A 21,480-nucleotide genomic window follows, 5' to 3' on the forward strand; every position below is an offset into this window, starting at 1 on the left:
TTCAGAAAAATGATGGGTAGGACTCTGCACTAATAAGTCAGCCTTAAGAAGAATAAAAAGCCTTCAAGAATGAAATTCTGAAGAAACAAAGAGAATTCTATTCATAATGGGGAAAAAAGGAGTTGTCTGAACAAAATGATGCAGATGCAAAGAGAAACTATTACCAATTAATTTATATTTCTTAAAGTGTTGCTGAGGTCTAATCAGGGAGAAATAGAACCCACACTCTAGAACTAGGAAGAAAGCCCCACTTCCTTTCCCTCTGTGACTCACCAGACACCCCTCTTCCTTCCATCCCTTTTCTGTAAATTCTCACATAATATCCATACTCAGAAACAAGTCCATTGTGTCTGTTGGCTGAGTCATGTCCATTACAAGCTGAAAATGGATTATCCTGGATTCATACCCCTACAACCTGGTTTTTAAAAATCAATTCACATCGAGAGGTGTGGCTAGGCAACAGTTGGTCTGAAAAAAAGTGAGACGTTTTAATGGGTTGTAAATTGAATGAGTCAGCACCATCCTAGGCTGCATTAAGAAAAGCACAAAAATAAATCTTCACTAGATTTGGCAGACCACATCTGGATTTTAATGTCTAGTTCTGAATACCACGTTTTAGGAAAAGCAATGAAAAGCTAGAAATGTTCTAGAGGAAAACAACCAGAGTGGTGAAGAGCCTTATATACCATTGTAGTTTAACAGATCGTGGGTACAGTTAGGAGCATTGCAGGTTAAATGGATTGTGGTGGTAATTAGGAGCAAGAAATTCATTAATATTCCTGTTAGATCAAGGGTGACGTGTGGCTAGCAGCCAACTCCATCTTGATTGAACATTTATGTATGCTGCTCCCTTCATCACTGATATATTGTAGATATCCTGCGTGTTTCACCCAATTCACTCGTTAAGCAGTTTAGGTAAAAACACATGAATACCAAGTATAAAGCCCCTGAGTGGACTTGGCCCTGCTGTCCATGGTGTGGGCCTATTGCTGTGCATCTCCTGTAAATAAATATAATAAAGCTTGGGCTGATCACCCTGACTTTTTGTGGGTCTTTCCTTGGAATTCCTGCTTCCCAAGGAGATACAACAGGGTATTTCCATGTCCTGGTATACCCAGGCCAAATAAAGGACTGAACATATTTAACCTGGAGACAACGCTTTGTGGGTAATAGTCTTGAGATGTTTGAATGTCTCTTGATATGCATGTGAATTTGTTTTACTTAACTCTAAGTGAAAGAACTGCTAGCAAAGACACAAAATCAGACTTGGAATAAGAAAAATTTCCTAATTAAAGTGATCACAAAGTAGAATGGATTACTATGAAGAACTGGTTTTTCTTCAACAGTTTTCAAGCAAGGACTAGATAACTACTTGTCAGATATGATTTAGAGGAGATTGTGGATCAGGTGTGTGCAGACATAGCAGTTCATTAGCAGACTAAGAATTGGAAATTGGAAATCAAAGGGATGCCCATTAACTGAGAATGGTTTAACAGGCATATTTTTGTGCTCTAAAAAATGACAAGCAGGATGATTTCAGAAAAACCTGGAAAGACTTACATGAACTAAGGAATAGTGAAGTGAACAGAACCAATGTGCACAGTAAAGCAGTATTGTTCCATGAAGAATTGTGAATGACTTAGCTATTCTCAGCAGTGCAATGACCTGAGACAATCCCAAAGGACTGATGATAAAGCTTACTACCCAACCCTGGAGAGGTGACATTGAATACAAATTGAAGCAGGCTATTTTTCACTTTTTTTTTTCTTTTATTTGAGTCTTTTTGTACAAAATTACTAACATGAAAATGTTTTACATAATTTGCACATATTTGACATATCTGATTACTTACAATCTGGAGAGAGGGGAGGGGAGAAAGATAAAATTTGGAACTCAAAACTTTAAATAACAATATTAAAAAATTTGAAATAAAAATTTTTTTAAATGCTTGATACTAACCCCACTTTGTTTTCTTCTCCAATTGTCTTTGTTAATGACGTGATTCTTCTTGCGAATGTCAACCCTTCTCCATATGTCCAAGGATCCCATACCTTCCCAATGTTTCTCAGGGTAGAGTGTTTTGGTGTCACATATACATCTATCTTTGCAACTTTAAAAATTCATAACTCATTTGGCAAAAAAATTTTTGAGATTGGAGTGAACTTATTCTCAGATCTCTTAATGCCTTTAAGATTTCCAAGTAGCAGTTGACTGAAAATATGTTATGGAAAAAGCAGTTTTCACTGAGGAATTGAATAAAGAATATAGGACTCCCCTGGGACCTCCCCATCATTTAGGTCCATAGTTTTTTTTTTTTTTTTTTTTTCTTTTTTTTTCTTTTTTTTTTTTTTTTATTTAATAGCCTTTTATTTACAGGATATATATATATGGGTAACTTTACAGCATTAACAATTGCCAAACCTCTTGTTCCAATTTTTCACCTCTTACCCCCCCCACCCCCTCCCCTAAATGGCAGGATGTTAGGTCCATAGTTTCATAGAATTGTGTATTTATTTTGTTTTTCTTGAGGAAATTGAGGAAATTTCCAGGATTTATCTGAAGTTCTTAATAAAGTTCCTGTTCACCTATTTTTGAATCTTAATTGTGCTGACCTCATAAAACCACCAATGCTTACAAACTTATTTTGCTTTGCTCATATTTTCTGTAATTGAGTTCTGTCTTAGTGAATTGTAAGGACATTTTTGGGTCCTTTTTGCTGATTAAGCTCTGATAAGAGGGATTCTTTTTTCCCAGGTAATTAGTTGATGTTTGCATGATATATTCCCAGTGCTTTGTTTAGTCTCCTAGCTCATTAAAAATCCTTGGCTTTCCTCTCCTTCTTTTCCTTAAACTTGGATGAATCAGCACCTTTGGAAAATTAATCCCCTTGAGGGGAATTCCTCTGAGACTAGATTGAAAAGAAATAACTTCACTAATATTAAGCTTTCCTGATTCCTTGGAGCTAAAATTCCTGGGTTCTAGGCAAAGATTGTGCCAATCTATACAAGGTGCTGTGTACATATGTGACTGTAATATTCTGGATTCTCCTATTAATTTTTTCTTTTCATCTTTATAACCATTTTGTTATTTTTGTTTTTATATTTTATTTATTATTATTTATTGTATTTAAGTGCAATTTGTACAGTAGATAGAGCATTACATCTGGAGTAAGGAAGACCAGTTCAAATTTGGCATCAGACTCTGTGTTTCCCTAACCAAGACATTTATAACCTATTTTTGTTTCAGTTTTCTCATCTGTAAAATCAGAATAATCATAGTATCTACCTCCTGCAGTTATTGTGAGGGGGTGAATGAAGTATATTTATAACGTGATACTATATAAATGATAACTATTGTTACTACCGTCATCATATTATTTATTCTGATTTTAAACATAAACCTGAAAGAATATTTCCAAGCACACAGTAGTAAAAAGGAAGATTCTTTATGAAACTAGAAATCTCCATTTAATACTGTTCATCTTTTAAACATACATGATAAAATCTATATATTATGGAATATTATTGTTCTGTAAGAAATGACCAGCAAGGATGATTTCAGAAAGGCCTGGAGAGACTTACATGAACTGATGCTGAGTGAAATGAGTAGAACCAGATCATTGTACACGGCAACAAGAAGACTATACACGATGATCAATTCTGATGGACGGGGCTCTCTTCAACAATGAGATGACTCAGACCAATTCCAATGATATTGTGATGAAGAGAGCCATCTACATCCAGGGAGAGAGAGGACTGTGGGAACTAAGTATAGATCACAACACAGCATTTTCACTCTTTCTTGTTGTTTGCTTGTATTTTTGTTTTCCTTCTTGAGGTTTTTTTTTCTTTCTATATCTGATTTTTCTTGGGCAACAAGATCACTGTATAAATATGTATACATATATTGGATTTATTATAAAAAACAAAGTGTGATATGAAAATAAAACTGCCAATTTGAAAAAAAAATTCTATAAATTATTTTCAAAACTGTCCTTGTCTGTGCTTCCTTTTGCAATTATTTCTGTTCTCTTTCATGTATTTTAAATAATATTACAATGGCATCTCTCCTTTTTTAACATTTTATTTTATTTTTTAATATCTTTTTTATTTACAAGTTATATGCATGAGTAATTTTACAGCATTAACAATTGCCAAACCTCTTGTTCCAATTTTTCCCCTCTTTCCCCCCATTCCCTCCTCTAGATGGCAGGATGACCAACACATGTTATTTTTTTTTCTTTTTTTTATTTAATAGCCTTTTGTTTACAGGTTATATGCATGGGTAACTTTATAGCATTAACAATTGCCAAACCTCTTGTTCCAATTTTTCACCTCTTACCCCCCCCCCCCCTCCCCTAGATGGCAGGATGACCAGTAGATGTTAAATATATTAAAATATAAATTAGATACACAATAAGTATACATGACCAAAACGTTATTTTGCTGTACAAAAAGAATCAGACTCTGAAATATTGTACAATTAGCTTGTGAAGGAAATCAAAAATGCAGGTGGGCATAAATATAGGGATTGGGAGTTCAATGTAATGGTTTTTAGTCATCTCCCAAAGTTCTTTCTCTGGGCGTAACTGGTTCAGTTCATCACTGCTCCATTGGAAATGATTTGGTTGATCTCGTTGCTAAGGATAGCCAGGTCCATCAGAACTGGTCGTCATATAGTATTGTTGTTGAAGTATATAATGATCTCCTGGTCCTGCTCGTTTCACTCAGCATCAGTTCGTATAAGTCTCTCCAGGACTCTCTGAAATCATCCTGTTGGTCATTTCTTACAGAACAGTAATATTCCATAGTATTCATATACCACAATTTATTCAGCCATTCTCCAACCGATGGACATCCATTCAGTTTCCAGTCTCTAGCCACTACAAAAAGGGCTGCCACAAACATTCGTGCACATACAGGTCCCTTTCCCTTCTTTATAATCTCTTTGGGATATAAGCCCAGTAGTAACACTGCTGGATCAAAGGGTATGCACAGTTTGATAACTTTTTGAGCATAATTCCAAACTACTCTCCAAAATGCCAACACATGTTAAATATATTAAAGTATAAATTAAATACAAAATAAGTATACATGACCAAACCGTTATTTTGCTGTACAAAAAGAATCAGACTCTGAAATATTATACAATTAGCCTGTGAAGGAAATCAAAAATACAGGTGGGCATAAATATAGGGATTGGGAATTCAATGTAATGGTTCTTAGTCATCTCCCAGAGTTCTTTTGCTGGGTGTAGCTGGTTCTGTTCATCACTGATCAATTGGAACTGAATCGGGTCTTCTCATTGCTGAAGATATCCACTTCCATCACAATTGATCATCATATAGTATTATTATTGAAGTATATAATGATCCCCTGGTCCTGCTCATTTCACTCAGTATCAGTTCATGTAAGTCTCTCCAGGCTTTTCTGAAATCATCCTGTTGGTCATTTCTTACTGAACAATAATATTCCATAACATTCATATACCACAATTTATTCAGCCATTCTCCAACTGATGGGGATCCACTCAGTTTCCAGTTTCTGGAATGGCATCTCTTCTTTTTCCTTCCATTATTATTGCTAACTAACTTCCTGTCTCTCATCTCCCTATCCCAATCAAAAATAGAAAGAAAAACATAGGAACCATTTTTCTCTGAAGTTGTCTCTTTTGCCATTTCTTAAGTCACAATAATATTCCTGTAATAAGTTTGGGAACCAAAATGATGCCATCCACAGGAATTATGATTTGTCTGTTTCTGGGAGATAAGAGAGCATGATGTATGTGTGGAAATCTAACACGAGGATTACCTTTTGCTCTGGCTAAGTATCCAAAATTGATTGCAACTTTAAAACTACCTGACTGGACAGTCTCTTTCTTCCCAGTATTTGCACCGAAGGATCTGGGAAGAATGTTTTATTATTTATTTTGTATTAATATTGTTTGAACCTAGCTTTGTCGCTAGAAATTGTGCAACCCAAAGCTTACAGCAGAGGTCAGACTTAGCAAGTTCAAAAGCTCCCAGAAGGTGGATTGCTGCAAAAAATGTTTAAATCTCATTCAGATCTCGTTGCAGGTCTAACTAAAGTCTGTGTTTTGGATTTCTCAAATTTGATTTTTTTATATTTATTTGTTAGTAATAAACATCCCAAACTGCTCTTCTCTGGAATTTACCTAATACTAATATCCCCATGTCCTTGTCTGAATTCTATATAATGTAACATCACAAAAACTGGGAAGGGAGTTGTTCATTTGTCCAACTCTCTCCTTTCTCAAATGAATGAATAAAATTCTTTGTAAAACTATTTCCAATTTTGTGATTTGTTCTCATGACTAACAAATATGGTGTAACCAATGAGATTCTCTGTTGGTTCCCATAAGTAAACCTAAAGGCTCTTCAGGACTTTGAAAGCTCTATGATTTTAGGACTGAGATGGCCAAGACTTGACCAAGACAGAATCAATTTGAATGTGGTAAGAGACCTCTAAATCCCCTAAGGTTCAAGTCAGACACCATCAAGAGTTAGGACTGAAGACTACAGTTATCCAGAAAATTAAAGGCTGTATTTGGCTTTAACCAAAATAAAAACTTGGCTGAGTAAGAATTACTCCATGCTACTCTAATCCACAATCCATAATCAATCCACAATTGATCAAATAACAGGCTTGATAAGCCTCAACAATAGGCTAAAATCTGGTTAAAATTAAATTAGTCCTTTCACAGAACTCACTCTCTTCTCTGTCTCTCTTTCTCTCTCTCTGTCTCTCTGTCCATCTCTCTCTCCTCTCTGCTCTCCGTCTCTCTCTCTTTCTCTGTGTCTCTATGTATGTCTGTGTCTGTCTGCTTGACTGTCTGTCTGTCTCTCTTGCTCTCTCTCTCTGTTTTCCTATATTTCTTCTCAACCCTTCCCTGATATCTGATCTGTGACCCATATTTATCCCAATATACTGGTGATCATGATGCTATGATTCAGGTATCAAAAACAAAGTCTGGCAATTAAACATTGTGACTTCCTGAAAGGGAGTAGAATTACTTAAGATAGCTCTCCTAGTAAGCTTATTGAGGTGCTCTGTTGTTATCCTCATAATGCATATAAGGTCATATTGATTTTGGTGAATTTTGCAGAGGAATGCTGGGTCACTCATAAAGACTGCTGTAAAAAAGTACAAAAAGGGAACTTAGAAGGGTGAAGAAGATGAAGTCTCAGATTTAAAATAGTTTTCCCAGCTATCTATGATATTAAGCAGGGACTTACTTCCACTGACTCTTTGATTAGACTTTCAGTGGGAGATAAGGGGGGAAAACTACAAGATGCCTTTTTTTTTTGCTGCCTTAACAACCTTAGACAAGTTGAAGATTGCAAAGAAAAAAGCAGAAGAAAAAAGAAAGGAAATCCTTTTCCTGATTTGTGGAAATTTATGGCATTAGACACTAGAGATTAAAATTGTAATTGAAATATATCTTTACTGTAAATTTCTGCATTGTAGTTTGAAAGTTTTTGTAACTACTAAAATATTTTGGTGGATTTAGGGGAGATTTGTGACTAAGATTATATGAAAATTATCCTTTGATTCAGCAGAGTCCCTACTGGGTTTGTATCCCAAAAAGATTATAAAGAAAGATTATAAAAGAGGAAAAAATGTGTGCAAAAATATATGTAGTAGCCATTTTAGTAATAGCAAGGAACTGGAAATTGAATGGATGCCCTCAGTTGGGGAATGGCTGAATAAGTTGTGTGTATATGAATGTAATGGAATAATATTGTTCTATAAGAAATGATGAGCAGACTGATTGCAGAAAAGCCTAGAAAGATTTAATTTTTCTCGTGCAATATAACAAATATGGAAATATGTTTAGAAGAAATTGCACATGTTTAACCTATATCAGATTGTTTGCTATCTTGGGAAGGAGAGAGGTAAAGAGGGAAAAAAATTTGGAACCTGAGGTTTTGCAAAGGTGAATGTTGAAAATTATCTTCACATGTATTTGGACCAATAAAATACTATTTTAAAAAATTTGTTTAAAGATTACATGCAATTAGTACAGATCTCTACTACTTTCTCCCCTACCTTCAAGGCATAGATGTATTGTTTTAATAGAAGTTTATTATTATTATTAGAAATAATTACTTTTGGGTTTTTAATGTTATTAGTACAGAATATCAAATTGAATGATTGAAGTGATTTTCTCTAGAAGAGGATTTGGAAATTCATTTAATTGAATTATGTTTCACTGATATTACTTGGCAGGCAAAAATTTTTTTGTTATGTTTTAAAAACCCATAATGTTGTTGATGTTATTAGGCTTTTAACTTTTTTGTATTGTGAATTTTGGGAAATCATTGTATATGAAAGGTTGTTAATTTGAAAAATGATACCCAAAGGGTAATACAAATATTACATTAATAAACATTAGAAATCAACTGGATGCTATTAGTTTATGAGTTGAGCTGTTAAAGAATGTGGTCACAATTTTGAAAACTTAAGTATTTAATTGGATATATTTTGCTTTAAAATGGATAAAATTTTGTGATCATTTTATTTGGGTAGGATCATAAGGGCCTGTGAGAGAAAATGCTGAGAGCATGTTGTGAAGTCTTTAAGTAATGAAGTGGTTTGAAAAACTGGAACCACTCTCAAAGTGGAGAGGACTTAGATATTTGCTTATAGTAAATAAGTTTGGGGTAACTAGATGGGGCAGTGGATAGAGTATTGGCTCTGGAGACATGAGGATCTAAGTTAAAATACAGCTTCAAACACTTACTAGCTGTGTGATCCTAGGCAAGTCACTTAACCCTAACTGCCTACAAAATTAAAAAAAAAATTTTGAGTTTTTATCTAGCAGATTGTTTGGTCGTTATTTATGAGAACTATACTTGGAATAGTGCTTTGGAATTGTATCTTTGAGTCAACTTAAAATAAACAGACCTTGGTTTTAAAGATATTTTTCCTTTGGGGTCAATAGGCACTACAGATATCTTTTAATCTGGAGGCTTACAGTAGTCAGCATTTTTTCTGGTTTGAGGTTATTTTTTTGAATGAATTATTATGTATTTACTATATGTGTAAAGCTCCAGAATGTAAATATTCTTAATTTCTTTATGATTGATTTCTGTTTCAGGATGTATTTACATTAGAAATATAATAATTTATAGATAATATAAAACTTTTAAAATATTTATATGTTCTAATAAAGAAATTATTTAAATAGCAATTTTTTCCATTCTGGCCAGAAACACTGAGAATCATCACCTCCCAGTTTAACTTTTTTTTTTTTTGAGTACGCAAACTAGACCATCTTTTGCCTCATTTCTTACTCAGCCTTAAATCACTGAAAAGGTGTTGTCTGAGACAAATTCAGATCTTAACTTAAAAAGGGCAAGTTCTCCCATTGTATCCAGGGTCATCTCTAATCATCCTGATTGTCTTGCCTCTGAACTCAGATGAAGCTTGAAGAGGGAGTGAAATTGATGACTTTGCACAGCACTGATTCACTTAAATACAATTTATTTGCAAGTCAAGACATCCTGATTGGTTCTCTTTGAGAATGAAGGACAAACAACATCACCCTTGTATTATTTTCTTTCTGAATAGGAAATTCTTCCATCTGGTTAATTCTGAGCCTGGCTATATTAAACCCTGTGAATAATGTGACACTTTAGTACATACATGGCTATTCCAAAATAAATGTTATTTAGAAACAGAGTTAAGGAAGCTTTATCCTATTGTGCTTATGTAAGGTAAGTCTATACCCTTGAAAGGACAGTCTTGATATTGTCATAATTATATCCTTTCCTTTCCTTTCATAGCAAATTTTTATAATCAGGGAAGGTGCATTGTAGAAATTTTGTTGTTGTTGTTTTGCAACATTAAAACATCTCTGAGTCATTGTGATAGATTGCCAGTATGAAAGATCTTATGGTTTTTTAATCTGAATTTGTGGTCAACTCCCAGGTCTAAGCAACTAGGTAAAGACTTTTTACACTTGTCTTTCCCTTTTTTAGTTAGATATTCATGCATAAGATTGGATATCTAAAGCATCTCATTCTTTCAGGATGTTATGAATTTAACATATTCTCAAAAGTAGAAAGAATAAAATATAAACATTTTAAATTTTAATTGAATACTAAACTTCATTTTGAGAAATCAATAAGATTTCTGTTTTTTCTGTAAACTAGTACTATACACACATATGTGTATGTATATTTGCTTTTGTATATGTATGTATGTGTACACATATATATGTACATATTTGGCTTCCAAATGTTTCTAATGGCATATACATAATAGGCTTTGAGTATGTTTTAATAAGTTTTCAAATTGGATTAAGGATTTTATATTTAAAATTGTGTTAATAATTGCATAAAGAAAATTTTAAATCATGAGTTTTTCCTGTTTTGAAGTCTCTCATAATATTAAGAAACAGAAGGGCTCATTTTATAAGTCTCGTCCTCATGAATCCTTTTTAAGATTCTTCCTTCAACCTGTAGGTGGTATTGTCCATATCAAATAAAGAGTTTAAACAAAGATGGAATAAGTGGTATGTAAAAACTGAAATTCTCTGAACTTACAGGTGAATGATAGGTTTCTAATCTGATGTTCTTCTTATAGTTATGTTTTTTTTTAACAGATTAGTTCGATAAAGTTTTAGGTTTTAGCAGAATTTCTTAAGGAACTCTTTGAGTGATTTGAAACCAGAGAAGTAGATCTACTAGAAAGAATTCTATCCAGAGATTCCCTGATAATGAGGCCTATTCCACAATTTCCAAGGGAAGAGATTTCCAGGAACCAGGTGATTACCTGTGACAGCTGGGACTCAAGAAGAAATATGCTGATTAAATGGACATTAAGAGTAGATTACCAGGGAAAATTTTTATTAAATATTGATGACAATTATCATATTACTTTGGTTTTAATGTTTCTTAGTATTTGTTTGCCTACAAGAAGGATATGCCCAAATTCCTTTTTTTATTTTTCTGGGATCAGGGCCATTCTCTTGTGACTTATTGCTTAACTGAAAGTCTGACAAAAACCTGATTTATAGAGTAATGTTAATTGATATTTCTCAGGTAAATCCCAAAAGGAAGTTTCAGCTTCCTAAAGTGATTCTGTTATTCCCCTAGTTGAGTAAAAAAGGATTTCCCTGACATGGGAGTTTTCTTGGTTACCTTAGGACAAAAAAAATCTCCCTTCTCAATTAATCCATTGAGAATCCTCTAAATGTAATTTAATCTGTAATTTATTTATCTATAGAGTCTGTTTTAATTTATCTATAGAATTTACTTAACAGAATATGTCTCTTTAAGGGACAAATGAGATTATGATTATCTTTAAGTTTATTCAGTTTTTATGAACACTTGTGGTTGTGTGCATTTTTCTCAACTTTTGCTTTCCATGCCTGAGAAATCTCCCTGTATTGTGTGTTTGTCACCATTCTAACTCTTACCTTTCCTTAAAAGAATTCTGTCAAAATTTTATAAAAATGAATGTTGAAGACTATCTTTACATGTAATTGGGGGAGAGGGACTGCTATTAAGTGAAATTTTTAAAAAAGCATTTTTGTCAAGCTATATACAAGATAAATAAGTACTGAGGAGGATATATCTATTGAGTTGAATTATTTTAATGAAATTCTTTGAGATCTTAACCCACCTTTTTGCTTATGGAGATCCTGGGCTTTAAAAAAACTCCAAAAGAAGGGAAGTGTGAGAAAAATAATTTATTGTTTATCTTTTGCTAATATTACTTGAACTTAGATTTATGTAACTAGAAATTTTATCTAAGACAAAGTTACAATAAAGCTCAGGTTGACAAACTTCAAGCTCTGAGGAAGGCCGCAGGGAATGCTTAGATCTCACCTACATCTTATTTTGGGTTCCCAGAATTTGGGTGTTTATGTTTATCTGTTGATTTACATCTCAAACTGCCCTTCTCTAGAAACTTCCTACTGCCTACATGCAGCTAATCAGACAAACATCCCTTAGCTCTTTTCTGAACTCTATATAATTTAACCCCACAAAGATTCATAAGGGAGCTATAGCTTTTTTATGGCTATCTCCTTTGCCAAATGACCTAATAAAATCCTTTAAAAAACTATTTCAAGTTGTGCGGCTTGTTCTCACAGCTAACAAAAGTAAAGGAATCCTTCACTCACAGCAAATAAAAACTCTCAGTAATGAGAGGGTGGGAGGGGCAGTGAGCGACCTAAGGGCCAATCTTCAATCCAGCTGCATGGTCCCAAGAAACAGGTTTGTGCTTTTGATCTTTTCCATGTGTCCCTTTTCAGTTTTAGGTATAGTGGTAGAGTATTGGGAGCCTGAGCCCACGGGAACTTGGAGCCCAGAATTCCAGGTCAGATGTTGAAGTTAGTTCAGCAGGGTAGCCATGAAGAATAGTAATTTGGAATGTCAGTCCAGTAGACTTTTGGGCTTGAACTTTGTGAGACTAATGCTATGTAGTAACTGAGCTAAACTTTGAGCTTCGTTCTCTTTCAGTCTACAAAGGCCAAGTTGATGTGTAGAGGGGTTGATTATACCCAACATGTTAGGGAAATGTATGTTTGTGTATGTTATTTGGGTAAATATTCCTTTGTAAAAGTCAGTCTAATGTCACATAATTAAATGGAACTAGGGTCCCGGTCAGTGGGCTCTTCAAAAGAGGGAAAGAGGCAGCTAGGTGGCTTAGTGTAGAGAGTGCTGGGCTGAAGCCAGGAAGGCTCATCTAATTGAGTTAATCCAGCCTCACACACTGACTAGCTGTGTGACCCTGCACAAGGCACTTAACCCTGTTTGTCTTAGTTCTCTTTCTGTAAAATGAACTAGAGACAGAAATGGCAAAGGACACTAATGCCTTTGCTAAGAAAACCCTAAATGGGGTCAGGAAGAGTCATACCAAAGAAAAAAAGGAAATAGCTGAAGAGAGATTATGCCACTGGAAGGGAAGAGAGACCACAAATACTCTTAGAGTAACTTCTTTGGGATGTGGGATTTGGCGGGGCTTGGTCTTGGGATCCCTGGATTCCCAAGAGTTAAATCCTTGGATCTTAGGGATCCTTTCTGCCATCCCAGGAAAGAATATTAGCAGCTTTAGAGCCCTGGTCAGACTATCTCTCTGTGCCAAACCAGTTGCTGACCACTGTCACCACTTAGGGACCCTTCCCAAGTCTCCATCCCGAGGATTTCTGCCTCCTCTTGAGATATCTTCTGCTTCTTCTGCCTTCAAACAGAATCTTGCAGGCCACAAATGCTTCTGACCATCCATGGCCATGAGGCTCTGGTTTTGTTGTAGAGCCCCTTTCCTACTGTACTTGAGGTTCCAGTTGACAGATTATACAGTTCTGATACGAAAGAAATTGCATACTATAGTTTCTCATTAAATATCTCTTTGCTTTTTCCAAAAAATTTATTTTAAAGGATCAAAAATAAACTTTACATTTCTATATATGAGAATACCCACCAGCAGTTGTGTTCTTCAATGCACAATTTTATTACACGACACTTTTGTAATATTTAGAAAGTAAATGATTATTGACCATAACTGGCGTGCATGGTTTCTGTAATTCTGGCAAATAACCAAGAGTCCAATATATGTAATAAAGTTGGAATGCCAAGGTTAATTACTTTGAGAACAATGAAGTTATCCTGTTGACCCAAATTCTACCAGGGGATCTTGGAGCAGTGGTATTTGTTGAAGGGGAAGCAGCTCGTATAGAGAATAAAGTAGTTGGCTCCCTGCATGACCCAATTAAGTGGGAGAGGCTGAGCTGGTCACTGTGCATGGTACTGCAGAGAATGGGGAAATAAGTCTCAGTGGGGCAGGGCTGCTGCATCTCCAGCACAGGTGCTGTCCAGCAGCAGCCATAGTCACAGGGTAGCTTCAAGAGAGTGCCTCTGGAATCTCATTGATGTTCTTTCTCCAGGAAAGAAACTCCTGGTGGGGGAGAGCCACTCACAAGTGCCTCCAATTTTTTTCTTGATCATTATTTTCTCTGATGTAAGTTCTGGAGTTTTGCAGATGAACCTGCTACCCCTTCAGTGAGATTTTTCGGACCATATAAGTGCTAGCACCCTGAGTCTTCCAGTTGCTGCTCAGCTCAGCTTGTCCCCCACAGAAAAGTTGTTTGGGGCCGGGCTGGGCATCTTCCATATACCAGAAATCACTTCCACTTGTGCCAGCACAAGAGATCTTTTACCTATTTCTGCTAGCTCAATGTCCCAACACTGCTGTGGAAAAACTCCAGTACAAAGAAAAGCAACCTTCCCCTCAACCACCTCCTCTGCCTATTCTTCCCTTATTCTTATCCATTCATGTGGATTTCATCTACTCACATCCACATTGTGAACTCCAATCCCTCTCCTACTCCATTCTTTCAGCTGACATCCAATATTGTATCTACAACTATCTTCCAGAAAGGAATGTATAGGAAGCAAAGAAAATTTAAAATATTCAAAACAGAATCCCCCCTAAGCCCTTCCCTCTCCTACCTTTCCTATCACTGTAAAGGCAACACCATTCTCCATTCTCCCAGACTATCAACCTAGGAGTTATCTTGGATTTATGATTATATTTCACTTGTTATCCAAGCTGTTGCCAAGATCAATTGATTTTACCTTTGCAGGATTTGATAAAGCTGCCTTCTTCTCTTTTTGGCACTGCCATCACTCTAATGGAGGCCCTTATCATCTCATACCTGGATTATTATAATAGCCTGCTAATGATTGATTCTGTCTTCCTCAGGTCTTTCCTCACTCCAATCCTGTCTCCATTTAGCCACTAAAGTTATTTTTCTAAAGTGCTGGTCCAATTAATAATTCTCCCACTCTACTTCCCTCGCTCCCAACTAAATTTATTATAGTGGCTTCCTGTTGCCTCCAAGACCAAATACAAAATATTCTGTTGGTAATCAAAGATTTTTATAATATAACTCTCTCTAATCTTTCTGTTTTTCTTACACCTTCCTTTCCCCCACATATTCTTCGGTCCTATGATACCAACCTCCTGGTTGTTTCACAAACAAGACACTCCATCTCTCAGTTGTGGGCATTTTTCTTTGGCTATATCTCATGCCTGGAATGTTCTTGCTCTTCCATTACAACTGCTCATATTTTTGGCTCCTTTTAAGTCTCAACTAAAATCCCACTTTATACAGGAATCCTTTTCTAATTCCTCTTAATCTTATCCTCTTTTGCCTTTCTTTTATTCTCATCATTTAGCATGGTGCCTGTGAAGAGTAGGCACTTAATAAATGTTTATTGCTTTGAGTGAGTAGGTAGGTGGTCTGCCTCCATTTAGTCCATTTTGATCTAAAGTGACTTTGTTATTGATTTTGATGAATCTTCAATCCTCAAATAAAATCCTGTTTTCTAATCTCCAATCCTTTGTGGCAAGGGCAATTGTAGAGGGCTGAAATTCTTGAGTCAATGCACTGAGGTCAGTTCGAGCACTTAAGGTTAATAACCAATTGGACAATACTCTAAGGGTTTGGGGAATGGCCCTTCCCACTATCCTGTGCTGGCTCAATAATTGGTGTATACAGAGAATTGTAGGAGGGACTAGGGGGTGGAGTAAGACAAGTCAGCATCACTTTGATGGTAGACGAGGGAGAAGGAAGGTTGCGGAGATTCTGCTTCCATCCTGTTCAATCCTACCTTCAAAGACCAAGAATAAAGACTAAGGACTTTTGCTTATCCTGACTCCAGTTAATTCTAAGGTATCCAGGGTGCTAATGTGGTCTTCACATTTGGCGCCTGAGCATGAGGCCAAGGACCCTACTTTCACTGAAGAAGTCTCCGGTGACCAGCAAATTGGGTGAGTATTTTAATAGACAAATAGGGAACTTACTTTGTTAAGGGCTAAACTAGTAACCTTTTCTACCTGCAATGGGGCAGATATTGGGAAAAGATTCTCTCCCAATCCCAGCCCCACCCCCACCCCAAAGGAGATCTGCAGGAAGCATACTCAGACTGATAAAGAGACAGGACTTATTTATGACTTGGGAGCAGATTGATGGATTCCTGGATACATTAGAACATATGTCCCCTTGGGGTTTAGAGGAAGAAGAGATAAAGCTAAATAATTGGAAACTTGTAGGATATCAAACTATGTGGATATTATAATGATAATGGTTCCAATTCAATTTCCAAAGAAACATTATATATACATATATATGATATATATATATCATATATATGTATATATAATGTATATATATTTATATATATATATTTTTTAAGGCCAATTGTATTATGTTGTATATATAAATACAACATAATACAATTGGTCTTTAAAAAATCCTGCAAGTTATAGAAAAAAGAAAAATTTTCAGAACAGCCAGATGAGGAAGTATGAGGAAAATGAGGAGGACAAAGGAGGGATTAAAAGTGATATCTCCAGAGGGCATGGGGAGTTACTCCTTTTATAGTTGAAAAAAATCCCCATCAATCTGTGGGGAAGAGACATTTTACAACAATTAGGATTAAAAATGAGTACCTCAGTTTTTTAGGCAGGGCTGCTATTGAAGGCCTGCCAACACTCTCACCTATTCCTATTCAATGGAAAACTGATACACCAGTGTGGATAGAACACTGGCCCTTAGGCAGCGATAAAATTCAGGCCTTATTAAATATAGTACAGGAGCAACTTGACCAAGGACACTTACAACCTTCTCTAAGTCCTTGGAATTCCCCAGTATTTGTTGTAAGAAAGAAATCTGGAAAATGGAGGATGTTGACTTATTTAAGAAAAGTAAATGAACTGATGGAAACTATGGGAACTCTTCAGCCTGGGCTTCCATCTCCCACTCAGTTGCCTAGAGAATGGCTTCTTTGGGTTATAGACATTAAGGATTGTTTCTATTCTATCCCTTTAAATAAGGAGGATATGAAAAGATTTGCCTTTTCAGTGCTTAATGTTAACTTAGCTGAGCCTTATAAAAGACATGAATGGACAGTTTTGCCATAGGGAATGAAAAACAGTCCTACTATGGGTCAAATGTATGCTGCTGCTGCTCTTACTTCAATAAGAAAAGCATTTCCAAAAGTTATGTTATTACATTACATGGATAATATATTGGGATGTGCGCGATAAGTGTTGTAGGACTTGAAAACCCTCAGAAATCACATGTTAAGACTGTTGTAGAACTTCAAAATCTGCTGAAATCATTGGATTCCCTAACACATATAAAGACTGTTGCAGGACTTCAAAAACTTGCAGAGATCATTGGATTCCCTGACACAAGAAGCAATAGACAATAGATTGGTTTTGGACTATCTCTTGGCTGCTGAAGAAGGTGTATGTGTGACTGTTGTTTACATACCCCCCTTCTAAGACTTCTGGAAATCTTTTACAATACCATATTGATTCATATTGTTTGTTATACCCCTACTTGCATGTACAATTCATGTTTGTTGCACCACATTGAGCCTGCACCGACTGTGGGGAGAGTCATCCCTAATAGCCTCTACGTTATTGCTATGTGCTTGTGTGATACCTCCCATGCTGATGGGTTTGTGCATACCTGTTTCTAATAAGACCCTTCAGCCCAGAAACCCACTAGCAATCCCCACTTGCCTTTGGTGCTTTTCATCTCCCTTCCTGAGATGTCAGGGAGGGTGTGATCATCTCCTTTTTAGTGCTTTCACCTCCCTTCCTGAGAAGTCAAGGATGGTGTGACCACCTGTGTTCTAAAACAAAAGAAAGTGAGAGATATATAGGGCTGAAACTCTTGAGTCGATGCACTGAGGTCGGTTTGAGCACTTATGCTAATTACCAATTGGACAATACTCTATGGGCATGTGCTTGGGGAATGGCCCTTCCCACTATCCTGTGCTGGCTCAATAATTGGTGTATACAGAGAATTGTAGGAGGGACTAAGGGGTGGAGTAAGACAAGCCAGCATCACTTTGGTGGTAGATGAGGGAGAAGGAAGGTTGCAAAGATTTTGCTTCCATCCAATTCAATCATACCTCTAAAGACCAAGAATAAAGACTAAGGACTTTTGCTGATTCTTGCCTGATTCTTAGGTATCCAGGGTGCTAACGTGGTCATCACAAGTAATGACAATAATAGCTTAATATGTACTTTTTTTATACTTTAAATAAGACATATTTACTTCTGAAAATATAGTCAGAAATATATAAATTTACTCCACCCCCCAACATCAACATGTAGGAGACATAATCCTTCTTTTCCATTCTGCCTTAGTCTTTAGGAAAGGGAAGGGAATATTTAAGTTAATAGTTTAACTCAGTTCCTATAGAACAGTTCCAGTTCCAAATGTAAAGTACACCTGAAACTCAAGTTCCAGGTATCTTGACTTTTCAAGTCTTCCATGCCAAGTTATCCAACTGTACCACTCCACCTGAAATCCTGGTTGTAAGACCGCCATGGCTGAAGTTCCAGGTCCCATGAGGTGATAGTTAAGTATTTGAGAATGAAGAAAAACAACAGAAGAGAAACTCATAAAAAACAACACAACAGGGCCTAATTCTCAGATCCAGGACAATCATGACATCCACAACAGGCTAGCAAATATGAGTCACCCCAAAGAATATAGCTGAAAGATGGAGGAAAAGAAACATAGCTAGAAAGGACAGATATATTCAGCCTCTTCAGCTTTAAAGACCTGCAGCAGCCAATCAAGGAGACTGCTCCCACCTACAGAAAGGGGACAACAAACTCCATGCTAGATAAACTGGGTGTGCTCAATAGAAATTCCCTCTCACCATGGAGAACTTTTGTAAGAACACGGGCAAAAGAGTTACCCAGGCTGGGTAGGCATGGATAATGTTCAATCAGCATCATTGGAGGAAACTCAAGAATCTGTGTGATTAATGGGATGAATAAGTCCCAGATCCTTGGTAGTTAGATGGACCCTAGGAAGGGCAGAACAGAAGAAGACTTTCATTGACTTTAAGTGGAATGTAAGTGGGCCCTTATTGAATCCCTTGCATTTCTTACATTGACAAAAATTATCATAACCCTATAGTTACTGTATTCACTCAGAAATAGATGTCAATCCCCAGGTTATTTTTTTTCCTATAAATGAACCCACTGGTTCTTTGCTAACTCCTTTTTAGAAAGTTATGATGACCACGTATTTTAAAATCAGCCAGAGTCAGGAATTCAGATTAAGGGAAAATCTTCGATCTTTATTCTATGTGGAGGGGAAGGGGAATTTCGGGGCTGCTCACAAGAACCCAGCCAGCAGACCTCCATGAGTGACTGGCCTACCCCACATATTCTTCCTCTTTCTCTTGATTTTTTGTGTCCCAAGAGGAGATCCCAATAATAAAACTTTCCCTACTAATTTAGCTTAGTGTCTATTCTTTAATTAAAATCTTAAGAGTTACGTGAGGCTCTCAGAGGTTAAGTGACTTGCCAAGACTCAGGATCAATCAACAAACATACTATATGTCAGATAGTAATACAAAGCTAAGGAGTTTGTATCCTAACAGGAGAGACAATTAATACTCTATAGTGGGTGCAACTGAACTGCTCTTCCCTAGCCCTCCTTACAAGCTTCCCCACAGGAATGACTTTTCTCTTAGGGAAATCTTTCTCTATTGCTCAGTATGGAGAAGGTGGAATGTGCTGCAAGGTAGAAGACAATCAAGGAAAATGTACCTAAGGACACAGCCTTATAACAGGTTTTTCCAGTTTCCATTAACCTCTCTCACCAGAAAGTTGCTGAGTCATTTTGTGTTGGGGCATTCGAGACATTTTGAATTAGTTTAATATTTTCTTTGTGACTTCCAAATTAATTTATAGAGTTATTAAATAAGAGAATGTGGCAACAAAGGAGTCCCTTTAGGTTGAGTGGGGGCAAGTATCCCAGGTTCTTTGGGTATTTGCAAGGAAAGATCATGATAGCTGTAAGTTTAGATTAATGTTCCAATTAATAAGACACAAAAACAAACAACATTGCAGGGGGACAGAGAGGCAGAAGTCATGGGGATAGGTGTGATGTGGTAGAGGGAGGCAGGCAGTTGGGAAAGCCAATAGGAAGGCACAAAGGATCACTTAAGTAACATGGGTTAGAGATGGAACTACTTGGGGAACATGGACACAGAGATGGGCAGCAAGTTTGAAGTCTCATTTGTAGGATTTTGGAGAGAGACAGATTAACTTTTTTCTTACCATCTTGGGGTGAATTTATTAACATATCCACGTCATCTCAAATTTATCAGCAACATCTGGTGTTTTGTTGGTCTTACAGAGGATCTCTGGCTTATCTGAGGTTTACAGATGACAGGCAATTAGCAGGGCCAAAGGATATTAAAATAAGGGCTAGCTGGCTTTCCCTGATGTAGCACATAGGTTTAGGATGTGACTTTTAGTTAATTTATGAGACAATTTGTAAATGTTCCCTTTATCCAAGGAACAGTTAGTAAGTGACTTCTTGGTTCCCCTTTGCAGTCTTATTTCCTGCTATTCCTACTTTAACCTGGCTATTTATAAGCTTCCTATAGAAGGGGTGGTAGTGATGGTAAGTTTTACCTTTTTATAATTTTAACATATCTTGCTTTTGACCAGCTATGGTAATAGTATCAGTAAAATTTCTTTGATTTTTCTCAATCCCTGACTTGTTAATCTCAGAATTTAGAGTTCTTTCTCTCTTTTTCTTTCTCGATGTCTCTCTCCCCTCTATGACTCTGAACTCTCTGGGTGACTGAACAACCACAGCCTCACTCAGTTGCTGTTTATTTTATCAAAGACACATTAAATAGACAGTGATGTCTTAGAGAAAACAATAGGCATATACACCAAGAAGGCTATTAATAAGAAAAAAAATCTCCTTATACACCAAAATATTTATAGCAGGACTTTCTGTGATAGTAAAGAATTACAAATAAAGTGAATGCCCATGGAGTGGGAATATGATAAATACAAAGAAACATGGAAAATCTTCATATGAATTGATGCAGTATAAAGTAAGCAGAAGCAATAAAATATTTACAATGATTACAACAATATAAATGGAAAGTACAATCACAAAACAATAAAAACTGCATGTTGCAAAATTATAAAGAACAAGTATGGCTAGAAAAGAAGAAGATGAGAAGATGCAACAATCTCAGTCCTTCATAAAGGTGGGAGTTCTATATAGCAGGGGTATGCTGCTTAGATTTTCAGACTTTTTTTCTTAGAGTGATCAGTTTTGCTGATTTTCTTCTTTTTTTTCTTTAAAATATAATTTATTATATGGGATGGATCTCTGGAATGGGGATGGGAAGAAATATTAGAGGAAATTTTGGTGATAAAACTCCAAATTTGTTGTTTAGTCATTTTTAGTCATGTATGATTCTTTGTGACACCAATTGAGGTTTTCTTAGCAAAGATATTAGAGTGGTTTGCCATTTCCTTTTTTGGTTCATTTTACAGATGGAGAAACTGAAGCAAAAAGGATCACATAGCTAGTCGATGTCTGAAGCCAGATTTTAACTCAGGAAGATGAGTCTTTATGATTCCAGATCCAGATCCA

The sequence above is a fragment of the Sarcophilus harrisii genome, chromosome 1 (genome assembly GCF_902635505.1).
Source record: "Sarcophilus harrisii chromosome 1, mSarHar1.11, whole genome shotgun sequence".
NCBI classification, from domain to species: domain Eukaryota; kingdom Metazoa; phylum Chordata; class Mammalia; order Dasyuromorphia; family Dasyuridae; genus Sarcophilus; species Sarcophilus harrisii.